The sequence below is a fragment of the Aquarana catesbeiana genome, linkage group LG11 (genome assembly GCF_042186555.1).
Source record: "Aquarana catesbeiana isolate 2022-GZ linkage group LG11, ASM4218655v1, whole genome shotgun sequence".
NCBI classification, from domain to species: Eukaryota; Metazoa; Chordata; class Amphibia; order Anura; family Ranidae; genus Aquarana; species Aquarana catesbeiana.
The window spans coordinates 17,791,285-17,808,153 of NC_133334.1; the positions used below are offsets into that span (position 1 = coordinate 17,791,285).

The 16,869-nt window shown below is 44.9% G+C and overlaps 1 protein-coding gene across 3 annotated transcripts in view; it reads right to left on the reverse strand.

Annotated features, from left to right (window-relative positions):
* The window catches only part of GAS2 (growth arrest specific 2), a 108,779-nt gene that overhangs the window by 79,217 nt on the left and 12,693 nt on the right, over positions 1–16,869 (reverse strand). Inside the window, exon 1 of one of the 3 annotated variants that reach the window (XM_073604020.1) lies at positions 5,217–5,834. The exons of 1 other annotated variant lie outside the window; for it this stretch is intronic. The gene's annotated coding sequence lies outside the window, so the exon portion shown is untranslated. Of the gene's footprint in view, positions 1–5,216; positions 5,835–16,869 lie in introns of those variants that run through there. One more of the 3 variants, XM_073604018.1, reaches the window with a different exon arrangement.

Here is a 16,869-nt window from a genome sequence, read left to right on the forward strand (position 1 = left end):
GTGCACCGTGGGAAGTGTGAAGCCCAGAAGCTGAATGATTAATGCCCCCTGGCAGTGGCAGAACCCTGGGGCCCAGTCGTAAGTACGACCTTTGCGACCCTGGTAGTTCGGCCACTGAAGCAGATGATGGCTGGGGGGAAGGGCTGGTGGGGGTGCTGTACATGGCTTCCTGAAAACATCACAGCACCCTGTCTCAGTACTCTTCTCTAGAGCCCTCAGTCCTGATGTAAGGGTGACTCTGATGGAGGCTCTGATTTTGGGGGAACTCTGATGGGGACCCTGATGAAGGGGGAATTCTGATGGGGATCCTGATCTTAGGGGGGCCTCTGATGTAAAGAGGGACTCAGATGGGAACTTTGATGTAAGAAGACCTCTGAAACGCTTGTAGACTGATAATATAGACTGTCTAGGTCAGCCTTGGATTGGAACATCACTAGCTGATAACACAGAACCCCTTCTGGAGGTTGAAACTCCACCCTTAAACACCCCTTTACCTTATCCAAGAATATTGTGCCAAAATCAAGAAGGTGAACAAAACCACTCTACTATATCTTATCCTGTAGATTGTGTAGATCAGAAAAGGTCTGAATATTGTTACATTTTAGCACAGAACAGGTTCCAAAAGTTCAAATCTCATCAATCCAATGCTATAAAATAAATTATATAGGTTACCAATGAATCAAAATATTGCTATGTATTGGCACGGGAAGGCTTCAAGAGCATGAAACGCCACCCAGAATGTCCAACCTGACAAATCTCATGCTATAGGTTATGCAGGTTAACAAATAGTGCAGAATATTGATAAATAACCCCCGTCAGGAAGCTGAAATCCCTTCCAAAATCCAAATCTCCTTATCCTGACTAACGCTCTGTACCCACGAGCGGACTTTTCGACCGGACTGGTCCAATGGACCGAATCCGGCAGACAATCGGTCCGTGTGTGGGCTTCATCGGACCTTCAGCGGACTGTTTCTGTCGAAAATCTGATGGACTTTAGATTTGGAACATGTTTCAAATCTTTACATCGGAACTCGGCCGGACCCAGTTCCTTTCGAGAAATCCGATCGTCTGTATGCTAATCCGACGGACGAAAACTGACGCTAGGGCAGCTATTGGCTACTGGCTATGAACTTCCTTATTTTAGTCCGGTCGTACGTCATCACGTACAAATCCATCGGGCTTTGGTGTGATCGTGTGTAGGCAAGTCCATTCGTTCGAAAGTCCATTGGAAGTCCGTCAAAATTCCGTCAAAAGTCTGTCGGAAAGACTGCCGGACCTTTGATGCCGAAAAGTCCGCCCGTGTTTTAAAGGGCATAAGAATGTGTTGGTCAGTTGGTGAATAACTCCTGGGCTACCAGTTAAAAAATAATGACTCTCCGACAAAACCAGTACAATAATGTGACCAATTAAACAAATAATAATCTAAAGGTTTCTGCATGCACAAAATTGTGTTCACACGATTCATAGCGAATATAAAATAAAAATTGTAAAGTGCTTCGCTACCAATCTCTAGAAATATATACACTATATTGTCAAAAGTATTGGGACGCCTGCCTTTACACGCACATGAACTTTAATGGCATCCCAGTCTTAGTCCGTAGGGTTCAATATTGAGTTGGCCCACCCTTTGCCGTCATAACAGCTTCAACTCTTCTGGGAAGGCCGTCCACAAGGTTTAGGAGTGTGTCTATGGGAATGTTTGACCATTCTTCCAGAAGCGCATTTGTGAGGTCAGGCACTGATGTTGGAGGAGAAGGCCTGGCCTCACAGTCCCCGCGCTAATTCATCCCAAAGGTGTTCTATCGGGTTGAGGGCAGGACTCTGTGCAGGCCAGTCAAGTTCCTCCACCACAAACTCGCTCATCCATGTCTTTATGGACCTTGCTTTGTGCACTAGTCCAAACCATTTGGTGGAGGAGGGATTATGGTGTGGGGTTGTTTTTCAGGGGTTGGGCTTGGCACCCTTAGTTCCAGTGAAGAGAACTCTTAAGGCGTCAGCATACCAAGACATTTTGGACAATTTCATGCTCCCAACTTTGTGGGAACAGTTTGGGGATGGCCCCTTCCTGTTCCAGCATGACTGCGCACCAGTGCACAAAGCAAGGTCCAAGACATGGATGAGCGAGTTTGAGTTGGAGAAACTTGACTGGTCTGCACAGTCGTGACCTCAACCCGATAGAACACCTTTGGGGTGAATTAGAGTGGAGACTGCGAGCCAGGCCGTCTCATCCAACATCAGTGCCCGACCTCACAAATGTGCTTCTGGAAGAATGGCCAAACAATTCCCATAGGCACACTCCTAAACCTTGTGGACAGACTTCCCAGAAGATCTGAAGCTGTTATAGCTGCAAAGGGTGGGCCAACTAAATATTGAACCCTACGGACTGAGACTTTTGACAATATAGTGTAGATCTAATCCTGTAGATTGTGTATATTATCAATAGATTAAAATATTGTTACTTTTAGCACAATAAAATATCTCAAATTCCATAAATCTTATCCTATAGAATACATAGGTTAACACTTTTTTTTTTATTGTTACATAGTAGGACAGAAAAGCTTCAGGAATCTGAAATGCCATCCAGATTGACCAATCCAATATCATATCATATAGATTGTGTTGCTTAGCATTATTGTTACAATTTAGCGCAGTAAACATTCAGAAAGCTCAAATCCTAGAAACCTTATCCTATAGATTGCGTAGGTTATCAATAGTTTCAAATATTGTTATATATCAGCCTAGGTAGACTTCCAGGAACCTGAAATGCCTTCCAGAATGTCCAATCTGATAGATCTTATCCTTTTGGTAGAGTTGGTTAGGAATAGATCAAAATATTGTTACTTTTTAGCACTGTAAAGGTTCAGAAAGCTCAAATCCCATAAACCTTTACCTATAGATTGCATAGGTTATCAATATTTAATAATATATTGTTACATATTAGGACAGGAAAGCTTCAGGAACCACAAATGCCATGCAAAATGACCAACCTGATAGATCTTATCCTACAGATTGCGTTGGTTAGCAAAAGATCAAAATATTATGTTTTAGCACAGTATAGGTTCAGAAAGCTCAAAACCTATACATTTTTACCTATAGGTTGTATAGGTGTTCAATACTTTAAAATATTGTTATAGATCAAAATATTGTTACTTTTTAGCACCGTAAAGGTTCATCAAGTTTAAATTCCATAAAATATATCCTATAGGTTGTGTAGGCTATCAATAGTTTTAAATGTTGTTATATATCAGCCTAGGCAGGCTTCTGGAACCTAAAGTGCCATCCAGAATGTCCAATCTGGTAGACCTTATCCTACAGGTTGAGTTGGTTAAGAATAGATTGAAATATTGTTGCTTTTTAGCACTGTAAAAGTTCACAAAGCTCAAATCCCATAAACCTTTACCCATAGATTGCATAGGTTATTAATTTTTAAGAATATATTGTTACATATTAGGACAGGCAGGCTTCAGGAACCACAAATGCCATCCAAATTGACCAACTTGATAGATCTTATTCTACAGATTGCTGTGGTTAGCAATAGGTTGAAATATTACTTTTTAGGACAGTAAAGGTTTAGAAAGCTCAAATCCTATAAGTCTTAACCTAAAGATTGTGCAGATTTTCAATAGTTTAAAATATTGTTATATATCAGCATAACCAGGCTTCCAGGAACCTGAAATGCCATCCAGAATGTTCAATCTGATAGATCTTATCCTATAGGTTGAGTTGTTTAGCAATAGAGCAAAATATTGTTACTTTTTAGCTTCTTAAAGGTTCAGAAAGCTCAAATCCCATAAACCTTATCCTGTAGGTTGTGTAGGTTATCAGTAGTTTTTAATATTGTTATATTTCAGTCTAGGCAGGTTTCAGGAATCTGAAGTGCCATCCAGAACGTCCAGTCTGGTAGACCTTATCCTATAGGTTGAGTTGGTAAGCAATAGATCAAAATATTGTTACTTTTTTAGCACCATAAAGGTTTGAAAAAGCTCAAATCCCATAAACCTTTATGTATAGATTGCATAGGTTATCAATATTTTAATAATATATTGATATATATTGAGGCAGGCAAGCTTCAGGAACCACAAATGCCATCCAAAATGTCCAACTTGATAGATTCTACAGACTGCGTTGGTTAGCAAGAGATCCAAATATTTTTTTAGCACAGTAAAGGTTCAGAAAGCACAAATCCTATAAGCCTTTACCTATGGATTGTGTAGGTTACCAATAGTTTAAAATATTGTTACATATCAGCTCAGGAAGGTTTCAGGAACCTGAAGTGCCATCCAGAATGTCCAATCTGGTAGACCTTATCCTATAGGTTGAGTTGGTAAGCAATAGATCAAAATACTTTTACTTTTTTAGCCCCATAAAGGTTTGAAAAAGCTCAAATCCCATAAACCTTTATCTATGGATTGCATAGGTTATCAATATTTAATAATATATTGATACATATTGAGGCAGGAAAGCTTCAGGAACCACAAATGCCATCCAAAATGACCAACTTGATAGATTCTACAGACTGCGTTTGGTTAGCAAGAGATCCAAATATTTTTTTAGCACAGTAAAGGTTCAGAAAGCACAAATCCTATAAGTCTTTACCTATGGATTGTGTAGGTTACCAATAGTTTAAAATATTGTTACATATCAGCTCAGGAAGGTTTCAGGAACCTGAAGTGCCACCCAGAACGTCCAATCTGTTGGACCTTATCCTATAGGTTGAGTTGGTAAGCAATAGATGAAAATATTGTTACTTTTTTAGCACCATAAAGGTTTGAAAAAGCTCAAATCCCATAAACCTTTATCTATAGATTGCATAGGTTATCAATATTATAATAATATATTGATACATATTGAGGTAGGAAAGCTTCAGGAACCACAAATGCCATCCAAAATGACCAACTTGATAGATTCTACAGACTGCGTTTGGTTAGCAAGAGATCCAAATATTTTTTTAGCACAGTAAAGGTTCAGAAAGCTCAAATCCTATAAGTCTTTACCTATAGATTGTGTAGGTTACCAATAGTTTAAAATATTTGTTACATATCAGCTCAGGAAGCTTTCAGGAACCTGAAGTGCCATCCAGAATATCCAGTCTGATCGCTTCTATCCAATAGATTGTGTTGGTTAGCAATAGATTGGAATATAGTAAATTAGTCGCAGAGAACGTCCTCAGGAAACTGAAATTTCTTTCCAGAATTCCGAACGCAGAGCCCCCTTACCTCGTCCCTTTCAGGAAGACCGTCTAGCCTCCAACTCCCAGGCAGGACATGAACGTTTTGTAACTTCTCGCAAATGCTGCTATCGGTATTAGGACCCAGGTTTTTTTTTTTTTTCCTCCCCAGTCTATAAAAGTAAAAAGTCATCTCGGATTGAGAGCGCCATTGTCAGGAGCAGAGCCCGGGATGGTTTACACTGCACCTAATGGCATGTAACACTTTCAACAAACTGCAGGGCTGCCTGCCTCCCCCTCCACGCTGCGAACACTGAGCTTCTTATATGACTGCACACAAAACTTTTTTTTTCTTTTTTTTTTTTTTTTTGGAAGCTCTTCTTTGCAGAAAAGGACAGCGCTTGTATTTTGCCAGCAAAGTCATTTAAACCATCCGCTGATATTTCCAAATAATCGCCCCCCCCCCCCCCCCCTCCCGTCAGACAATATCGTAGAAACTGGGTCATCCGCTGAAGGCGATTCTGTTTCAGGGCGCCCTTTGTGTGAAAAGGGAAAAGGGAGACATCGGAGGAATCCAAGCTTTTTTTTTTGTTTTGTCCGCGTTCGTTAGCTACATGAAACGCCGTCATTATGAGCTTAGGGGAGATTAAGAGATTTTTTTTTTCGGGTGAGTTCCCACATGGTAATATGAGTCCAAATAAATCTTCTTCTTCTTTTTTGGCTTTCTTTTTGTTATCTTGAAGAAGATGAACCATACACGTGAAATGGAGGTTGGAAGGCAGGGAACTTTAATTGCTAAAGATCTTTCTATAAGCCTGAAGGCCCACTTGATATGAGCGAGCTGAGGGGTCCTGACCGGCCTTGGGAAAACAACAGCCATTACAGGAAAATCAGAAGATCCCCATCCCCATGACTAAGCTCTGAGGGGCGGAGAGAAACACGATGGGGCCATGGCCTAGTCGGAGTCCAGGCTGAGGTTGCCACTCACCATTGCACCTGGGATGATACGGATGTGCGGTCATAGGGATACCTTCCTTCATGCTGAGTGATCACTGGAGGCGGGATGGGCTCCCTCCCGACCTGCATTCTCAGCGGTGGACATTAAGGACTAGTACCCCCTCCAGAGATCCTGAACAGCACACGGTACAGGTCTTTTGGGTCACAAGAAAATCAATGGCAGCCCATTGGTTTTGCCCAAGATCAATCAGAAATGGGGAGTCTACAGAGCTCCATAGCTGCCACGGGTGGGGCCACAAACGGATCCTAATTTTTAATTATTTCACATGACTGTTTGAGCCATTGGGTTATTGAGGTTATGTTAAAGCAGGGGCTCACACTTCGCAACCTTCCTTCTCCCAGGCCTCAAGCCAACTGCAGATCCTAAAACCTCTAAAAACGCAGTGCCTCCCAGTTCCCATAGTGCCCCTAAAAACTCCTATAGTGGCCCACAGTGCCCCCACATCCCGTGAGAGTCCTCCACCACCCACAGTGTTTTCCAACTTCCCACAGTGCCCTTTAGCCTGCTGTAGAGCCCTCCAGCCCTCCATAGTGCCCCCAAACTCCACAGTGCCTCATAGAGCCCCTCAACTTCCTCCAAAACCTTCATCCCCTACAGGGCCACCAAGTCGGCTGCAGAATCACGTCTGCTGCAGAGTCCCCTATCCCAGGTCAGAACCTCCATCCTCACCACCGTGCCACCCAGCCTCCCACACTTTCACCCCACCCTCCACCCAAGCCTGCTTCAGAGCCTCCAGCCCTCCATAATGCTCCCAATCTTCAATAGTGCTCCCCCCCATCTTCCTGCAGATACCTCATCCCTTTCCGAGCCACCAAGTCTGCTACAGAATCTCCGAACAGTCCACAACCACCATTCCCCCCAACAGTGACACCTAGCCTCCCACTGTGCCCCTAGCATCCTCATCCTCTAAAGGACCATCAAGTCTGCTGCAGGTTCACCTATCCCAGTCCACAACTTCTATCTCCACCACAGTACCACCTAGCTTAACACACTGCCACCCTCCAAGCCTGCTGCAGAGCCTCCAGCCTTTTATAGTGCTCCCATACTCCAACAGTGCCCCACAGTGCTCCCTGGCTTCCTCCAGAAACCTCATTCCTTACAGAGCCACCAAGTCTGCTGCAGAATCTCCTAACCCAGTCCACAACCATCATTCTCACCCATCGGTGCCACCTAGCCTCCCACAGGGCCCCCAGCATTCTCCAGAAATCTCATCCTCTACAGGACCACTCTCCTATTCAAGTCCACAACCTCCATGTCCACCACAGTGCTGACCCGCTTCTCACACTGTTCCCTGCCCAAAGCAGCAGAGCCTCAAGGCCTCTATAGTGCCCCCAAACTTCAACAGTGTCCCACAGTGCCCTCCAGCTTCCTCCAGAAACCTCATCCTTTACAGGACCACCAGGTTTGCTGCAGAGTCTCCTATCCCAGTCTGTAACCTCCATGTCCACCACAGTGCCAACCCGCCTCTCACACTGCCCCCGCCCCCCCCATCCACCCCAATCCTGCTGTAGAGCCTCCAGACCTCCATAATACCTCCAAACTCCAACAGCGCCCACAGTGCCCTCCAGCTGCCTCCCCCCCTCGCCGCCCCCTAATCCTGTTGCAGAGCCTCCAACCCTCCATAGCTCCCCAAACTCCAACAATGCCCCTGACAGCTTTCTCCAGAACCCTCATCCTCTACAGGGCCACTAAGTCTGCTGCAGAGTCTCCTATCCCAGTCCATAACCTCCATCTCCACCACACTGCCCCCGCCCCCCCATCCACCCCAATCCTGCTGTAGAGCCTCCAGACCTCCATAATACCTCCAAACTCCAACAGCGCCCACAGTGCCCTCCAGCTGCCTCCCCCCCCTCACCGCCCCCTAATCCTGTTGCAGAGCCTCCAACCCTCCATAGCTCCCCAAACTCCAACAGTGCCCCTTACAACTTTCTCTAGAACCCTCATCCTCTACAGGGCCACTAAGTCTGCTGCAGAGTCTCCTATCCCAGTCCATAACCTCCATCTCCACCACAATGCCGCCCAGATTCCCACACTGCCCCCCCCCCCCAAGCCTTCAGACTGCAGGAGGGGGTTAATCTGTGTCAGACATTTGTGAACACATCCAAGGATTGATTGTGTCATCTCAGAGCCTACACTTTAGTCCAGGAAGTAGATGGTGACTTTGGATGATGCCTGACTCCGTCCTTCTGGACAGAAAAGCAGATGATGCCATTATCAGGGGGAGTACTGTGATCTCTTGAGAAAGAATAAATACCTGACAGTTGCCCCCCCCCCCTCTAGATTAAGCACGGGTGCCACATGCTCTGTACTACAGTAGTCCTCTTGGCTTTGTAGTACTGTAGCTCCATTCCCAGAATCCTTCGGGGTTCTCCTGGATCAGGATGAGATGCAGATTGGCCAGACTTCCTATATAAAGGACTGATAATTGAGAGTCTGCGTCGGAGGACACTTTCCCTTGATTGCATTACCATGCAGGTTAGAGCAGAAATCAATACTTCATTGCCAGCAAATACACTGAGAACGGCTCAGCAAGAAAACAAAATTAGAACATTTAAGGGGAGAAAACAAATTTTCATGGAAATTGTCCAGAAAGTGGATTTCTGCATTCGTAATCAATCTGCCTCTCTAATTTACCTAGAAAATGTGAACCCCCCCACTCCCGATTCTACACTATGCAGAGAGACGGTACAGATACACAGAGCATAGTGAGGGGGGGAGGGGGCGGGGAACAGGAATATCCCAATAAAATACTATGGAGTAGAGATGGCAACATTGTAACACTGCTTCCCTCCCAACCCCCCCTTACACCCATAAGCACAATGACCAATAGAGTCATGCAATTGATCTCCATAGGTTCCTATGGCCAACTGTCCATCCAGAGCCTCTGGTTTATAGACCGTATACATTCTAAATATTGAACCATTTATCCAACTGTCCATCCAGAGCCTTTGTTTTATAGACCGGATACATCCTATATATAGAACCATTTATCCAACTGTCCATCCAGAGCCTCTGGTTTATAGACCGGATGCATCCTAAATATAGAACCATTTATCCAACTGTCCATCCAGAGCCTCTGGTTTATAGTCCAGATACATCCTAAATATAGAACCATTTATCCAACTGTCCATCCAGAGCCTCTGGTTTATAGTCCAGATACATCCTAAATATAGAACCATTTATCCAACTGTCCATCCAGAGCCTCTGGTTTATAGACCGTATACATTCTAAATATAGAACCATTTATCCAACTGTCCATCCAGAGCCTCTGGTTTATAGACCGGATACATCCTAAATATACAACCGTTTATCCAACTGTCCAACCAGAGCCTCTGGTTTATAGACCGGATACACCTTAAATATTGAACCATGTATCCAACTGTCCATCCAGAGCCCCTGGTTTATAGACTGTATACATCCTAAATATAGAACCGTTTATCCAACTGTCCATCCAGAGCCTTTGGTTTATAGACCAGATACATCCTAAATATAGAACCATTTATCCAACTGTCTATCCAGAGCCTTTGGTTTATAGACCGGATACATCCTAAATATAGAACCGTTTATCCAACTGTTCATCCAGAGCCTCTGGTTTATTTAGACCGGATACATCCTAAATATAGAACCATTTATCCAACTGTCCATCCAGAGCCTCTGGTTTATAGTCCAGATACATCCTAAATATAGAGCCATTTATCCATCTGTCCATCCGGAGCCTCTGGTTTTTAGTCCAGATACATCCTAAATATAGAACCATTTATCCAACTGTCCATCCAGAGCCTCTGGTTTATGTAGACCCCCACACCCACCACCCCTGGGTTGTGGGGATGTGGCCCTTGTACTCATCAGAATGGGAAAAAGGTGCTTTTGAAGAAGGGTCTCCGCTGCAAAGTTTCTCCCCCATGTTGAGCAAATGTAGTCTTTGTTGAGGGAAGGTATCCCTCAAGAAAGGATTACCTCTCTGGTACATGTCCCCCAGGGCAGTGCCCAGCCCCCCACCCCCATTTCTTGACAATCTCTTGCCTATTAGTCTAGGAAATGGCCAGAACTGTTGACATTTGCCTCCAGTGGACTTCAACGGGGTTCACATCTGGCCCCTGAATTTCAGTCACTGTCTTCTAACCTACCCCTAGCTGAACCCAGGTACATTCGTCTCATCCCTAGAGACAGCGAGTCTTAACTTACCAGGCCCTTAGAATGTCGTCTGTATTCTGCAGAAGGTTTGCTGGGAGGGAAGTCAGCTTCATGTCTAGAATTATTATTCCTCCTATACTAAACACTCAGAGCCTTCTCTCAATGTTATATCTGATTTGTGGTCCTCTAAGAGTATCTCAGACAATGCAGATAAAAAATTCATTCTACCCAGACACCTGACCAATCACAACAATCCGTCCATCTACTGTCCAATAAACAGACCATATATACCATTATATACCATTATATACTGTACATCGGGGAGAGGGTGCATTAGGCTGAATACAACTCACTGATACAAGGAGGGCCGGAGGAGCTCACACCTTCCTGGAAGAGTGCCGGAAATTTTCCATCTTAGAGGTATGGATATAAAAAAGACAGCTGACTTCTTGGATACAATGTATCTCTTTAAAGTGTACCTAACCACAAATATACACTCCCCGGCCACTTTATTAGGTCCACCTTGCTAGTAGCAGGTTGGACCCCCTTTTGCCTTCATTCTTGGTGGCATAGATACAACAAGGTGTTGGAAACGTTCCTCAGAGATTTTGCTCCATAGTGACATGATAACATCACACAGTTGCTGCAGGTTTGTCGGCTGCACATCCATGATGCCAATCTCCCGTTCCACCACAGAGGAATGTGGTGAATGTGGAGGACATTGGAGTACAGGGACCTCATTGTCCAGTGGTGAGATGATTGGAGCTTTGTGACATGGTGCATTATCCTGCTGGAAGGAGCCATCAGAAGATGGGGACACTGTAGTCATAAAGGGATGGACATGGTCAGCAACAATACTCAGGTAGGTCGTGGTGTATAAACCATGATCAATTGGTACTAAGGGGCCCAAAGTGTGCCAAGAAAATATCCCCCCCCCACCATTACACCCCCCACCACCAGTCTGAACCGGTGATACAAGGCAGGATGGATCCATGCGCCAAATTCTGACCCCACCATCTGAATGTCTCAGCTGAAATCGAGACTCATCAGACCAGGCAATATTTTTATAATCTTCTATTGTCCAATTTTGGTGATCCTGTGCCAATTGTAGCCTCAGTTGCCCGTTCTGAGTGGCACCCGGTGTGGTCTTCTGCTGCTGTAGCCCATCTGCTTCAAGGTTGGATGTGTTGTGTGTTGAGAGATGGTATTCTGCATACCTTGGATATAACGAGAGGTTATTTGACTTACTGTTGTCTTTCTATCATCTGGAACCAGTTTGCCCATTCTCCTCTGACCTCAACAAAGCATTTTCCTCCACACAACTGCCGCTCACTGGATATTTTCCCTTTTTTTGTACCATTCTCTGTAAACCTGAGAGATGGTTGTGTGTGAAAATCCCAGAAATACTCAGACCGGCCCGTCTGGCACCAACAACCACGCCACGTTCAAAGTCACTTAAATCCCCCTTTCTTCCCCATTCTGATGCTCGGTTTGAATGGCAGCAAGTCGTCTTCACCACAACGAGGTGGCTAAATGCATTGAGTTGCTGCCAATGTGATTGGCTGATTAGCACTTTGTGTTACCAAGCAAATGAGCAGGTGAACCTAATAAAGTAGCTCATGAATGTATAAAACAATATAAAATGTAAAATACAATTTAAAAAAATAAGAAATTTAAAATGACATTCATTAAATTAAATTAAAATCAAATGAACATATTATTTAAAAATGTAAATAACTATTAATTAATTCATTAAAATTAAATTCATTAAACTATATTAAAACAATTAAATTAAAATAAAATTTAATCAATTTAAAACAAAAAAAAAAAATATCAGATCTTGGAATCGAGGATGCTGAGGGTGCCAAATTTCACAGACTCCCCCCAGACTTCACCGAGCTCCCGTCAATCAGCGTGACACGTGGACAAGGAGGTCAGGACATGGGATCTGTCATTGGATTCTCATTGCAGAGTCAGAATATTACAGAGCCAAGAAACCAAAAAATTTTAATACACGATCATATCAAGCTGTTTAAATTATTAGCTTAAAAAAAAAAATAATTTTTTTCTTCACATATACTTTAATTTTGAACAAGATCGGGGGAGGGGGTTGGATAAACAGAGAGACGAAATAAAAAACTCCTTTCAGTAAAAAAAAATGAAAACCCCTCTAAACATTGGCTCGCTGGCATGAAATATAGTGGAAAAATAAAATCAGTTCAGGATATTGCCAAAACCCGTATAAAATAGATTTCATACCGCGAGCGGCACGAACATGTGGCTTTCACATCGACGTGAATGGAGGAGAACTTTTTCATTAAAGTCGATGTAAACCCTGAATGGATGGTCTTTAGTTTACCGCATGGCATTTGTTAGTTACAGATGAGCGAACGTCTAAAAAGTCAGATCGGTCTGTTGATCAGACAAACTTTAAAAATAAAAAAAGGAAACCTCCCAAATTTTGAATCTGTAAGCCGGAAGCCGTGTTGGGAATTGAATGGGAATCTGAAGCCGGCTCCTGAAGTGTGTATTACATGGCGGAAAATGTAAGATTGCACAGAATGGTCTCCTGGCAGCCTGGCCTGATAAAACGATCGGCCACAAAATCCCTGAACCCCTGGCATTTTTTCTCTGTCTTGGTTCAGTGGTGTTATCTCTGGGAAATGCGGTATGCGTAGGGTTGCCACCCATCCGGGATTGACCTGGACAGGCCGGGTTTTAGATCCTGTGTTCGGGTTTTAGTTCACCTGAAACACAAACACATCATTGGCAGCCCTGGAAAGCCAGTCCTCCTATCCCCCTCCTCCCTCCCGTCGGCTTCCAGTGCTTTTAATTATATTGGTGGGGGGGGGCGATTTTAATTATCCAGACATTTACTGGGCGGAGGGAACCACACATTCATCTAAGGCTCGCCAGTTCCTAAATGTCTTGCAGGACAATTTCATGGTTCAGATGGTAGACGCACCAACTAGAGATAAAGCGTTACTAGACCTACTGATTACCAACAATGCAGACCTAATCACGGATGTGGAAACACGGGGCATTTTAGGAAACAGCGATCACAGGTGAATTGGCTTCAGTATAAATCACACAAATAGGAAACATAAAGGGAATACAAAGACACTGAATTTCAAAAGAGCCAACTTCCCTAAACTACGAACCTTCCTAGAAGGCATATATTGGGATAAAATATTAGGAACAAAGAATACAGAGGAGAGATAGGTTTGCTGTAAGAGCATATTAAATAAGGGCATTAGCCAATGCAGTCCTGGATGGCTTAACTCCAATTTAATGTAAAAATGCATATAAAAGCAAAGGAGAAGGCCTTCAAAAAAATACAGCGTTGAGGGATCATCATCAGCATTCAGACTTTACTAAGAATGTAACAAGAAATGGAAGGTTGCAATTAGGATAAGATAAGATAGAACACGAAAGACACATAGCGGAGGAAAGCAAAAAAAATCCCATGAAATTCTTTAAGTATGTAAACAGTAAAAAAGGGAGGACAGACCATATTGGCCCCATAAAGAATGAGGAAGGACATCTGGTTACAAAGGATGGGGAGATGGCGAAGGTATTGAATTTATTCTTCTCCTCAGTCTTCAGGAGGGAATCGGGGGGCTTTAGTAACCAGAACTGCAGTGTTTATCTTCTTGACACATCACAGAAAGCACCTCCATGGTTAACAGAGGACAGAATTAAAATTAGAATTGAGAAACTTAACATTAATAAATCACCGGTACCAAATGGCTTGCACCCGAGGGTACTTAGGGAACTCAATCAAGTAATTGCCAGACCATTGTTCCTAATTTTTACTGACAGTCTACTGACTGGAATGGTACCAGCTGATTGGAGAAAAGCCAATGTAGCACCATATTTAAAAAGGGCCCAAAATACATCCCTGGGAAATACAGACCAGTTAGCCTAACATCAATAGTATGTAAACTCTTGGAGGGGATGATAAGGGACTATATACAAGATTTTAGTAATGAGAACGGTATCATTAGCAGTAATCAGCATGGATTCATGAAGAATTGTTCTTGCCAAACCAATCTATTAACCGTCTATGAGGAGGTGAGTTGCCATCTAGATAAAGGAAGGCCCGTAGACGTGGTGTATCTGGATTTTGCAAAAGCATTTGACATCGTTTCCCATAAACATTTACTGTACAAAATAAGGTCCGTTGGCATGGACCATAGGATGAGTACATGGATTGAAAACTGGCTACAAGGGCGAGTTCAGAGGGTGGTGATAAATGGGGAGTACTCGGAATGGTCAGGGGTGGGTAGTGGGGTCCCCCAGGGTTCTGTGCTGGGACCAATCCTATTTAATTTGTTCATAAACAACCTGGAGGATGGGATAAACAGTTCAATCTCTGTATTTGCGGACGATACTAAGCTAAGCAGGGCAATAACTTCTCCGCAGGATGTGGAAACCTTGCAAGAAGATCTGATCAAATTAATGGGGTGGCAACTACATGGCAAATGAGGTTTAATGTAGAAAAATGTAAAATAATGCATTTGGGTGGCAAAAATATGAATGCAATCTATAGACTGGGGGGAGAACCTCTGGGGGAATCTAGGATGGAAAAGGACCTGGGGCTCCTAGTAGATGATAGGCTCAGCAATGGCATGCAATGCCAAGCTGCTGCTAACAAAGCAAACAGAATATTGGCATTAAAAAGGGGATCAACTCCAGAGATAAAACGATAATTCTCCCGCTCTACAAGACTCTGGTCCGGCCGCACCTGGAGTATGCTGTCCAGTTCTGGGCACCAGTCCTCAGGAAGGATGTACTGGAAATGGAGCGAGTACAAAGAAGGGCAACAAAGCTAATAAAGGGTCTGGAGGATCTTAGTTATGAGGAAAGGTTGCGAGCGCTGAACTTATTCTCTCTGGAGAAGAGACGCTTGAGAGGGGATATGATTTCAATACTGTACTGGTGACCCCACAATAGGGAGAAAACTTTTTAGCGGAAAGGAGTTTAATAAGACTCGTGGCCACTCATTAAAATTAGAAGAAAAGAGGTTTAACCTTAAACTACATAGAGGGTTCTTTACTGTAAGAGCGGCAAGGATGTGGAATTCCCTTCCACAGGCGGTGGTCTCAGCGGGGGGGCCATCAATAGTTTCAAGAAATTATTAGATAACACCTGAACGATAACACCACAACATACAGGGATATACAATGTAATACTGACATATAATCACACATAGGTTGAGCTTGATGGACTTGTGTCTTTTTTCAACCTCGCCTACTATGTAACTGGGGTACAGACTGACCTGGGGGGGGGGGACTGTACTGGGGGAGAGATTGACCAAGGAGAGATTATATTGGAGTACACACTGACCTGGGGGGGGGGGGCTGTACTGGGGGACAGACTGACCTTGTTTGATTTCACTATGCTCCTTAAAGTGTTGGGTGAGCTCTACTATGGGAGAGGGGTTTCTGCATTGTAGGGGGCTTTTTACTGTGTGTGGGGGCTTTGTAATGGAGGAAGAGAGTGCTCTGTATTGTGGGGGAGGGGGAGTTCTGAACTAGGGGGGTGGGAAAAGCGTTCAGATGAGTGGTGGGAGAGCTCTGTACTGTTAGTGGAGCAATACACTGCTCTTGGGGGACTCTGTACTGGGGGAAGAGCTCTGTACTGTGGGGGGGGGGCTCTGTACTGTGTGTGGGGGGGGTGACTAAACTGGCGGGAGCTTTACTGAGGAGATGGGAGAGCAATGTACTGTGGGAGAGGGTGAGCTCAGAACTAGGGGGTGGGGAAAGCTCTGTTCTGGGGGAGGGGGACTCTGTACTGTGTGTGGGAGGGGGTGACTAAATTGGGGGGGCTTTACTGAGGGGATGGGAGAGCAATGTACTGTGAGGGAGGGGGAGCTGAGAACTAGGGGGTGGGGAAAGTTCTGTACTGGAGGGTTGAAGAGCTCTGTGGGGGGGTGGGGAGAGCTCTGTACTGTTAGGTGGGAGGAGAGCTCTGTGGGGGGGGTGGGGAGAGCTCTGTACTGGGGGGAGCTCTGTAGGTTGGGTGGGGGAGCTCTCTACTGGGAGGTGGGGAGAGCTCTGTACTGGGGGGAGCTCTGTGGGGGGGGGGGGAGTTGGAGCTCTGTACTGGGGGGTGGGGGAGCTCTGTACTGTGGGGTGGGAGGAGAGCTCTGTATGGGGGAGGGGGAGCTCTGTACTGGGGGGAGCTCTGTACTGGGGGTGGGGAGAGCTCTGTACTGGGGGGAGCTCTGTACTGGGGGGTGGGGAGAGCTCTGTACTGGGGGGAAGCTCTGTACTGGGGGGTGGGGAGAGCTCTGTACTGGGGGTGGGGAGAGCTCTGTAGGGGGGAGGGGGGAGGGGAGAGCTCTGTACTGGGGGGTGGGGAGAGCTCTGTACTGGGGGGAGCTCTGTAGGGGGGGTGGGGAGAGCTCTGTACTGGGGGGGAAGGAGCTCTGTAGGGGGGGTTGGAGCTCTGTACTAGGGGGTGGGGAGAGCTCTGTGCTGGGGGGCTCTGTACTGGGGGTGGGGAGAGCTCTGTACTGGGGGGAGCTCTGTACTGGGGGGGAGCT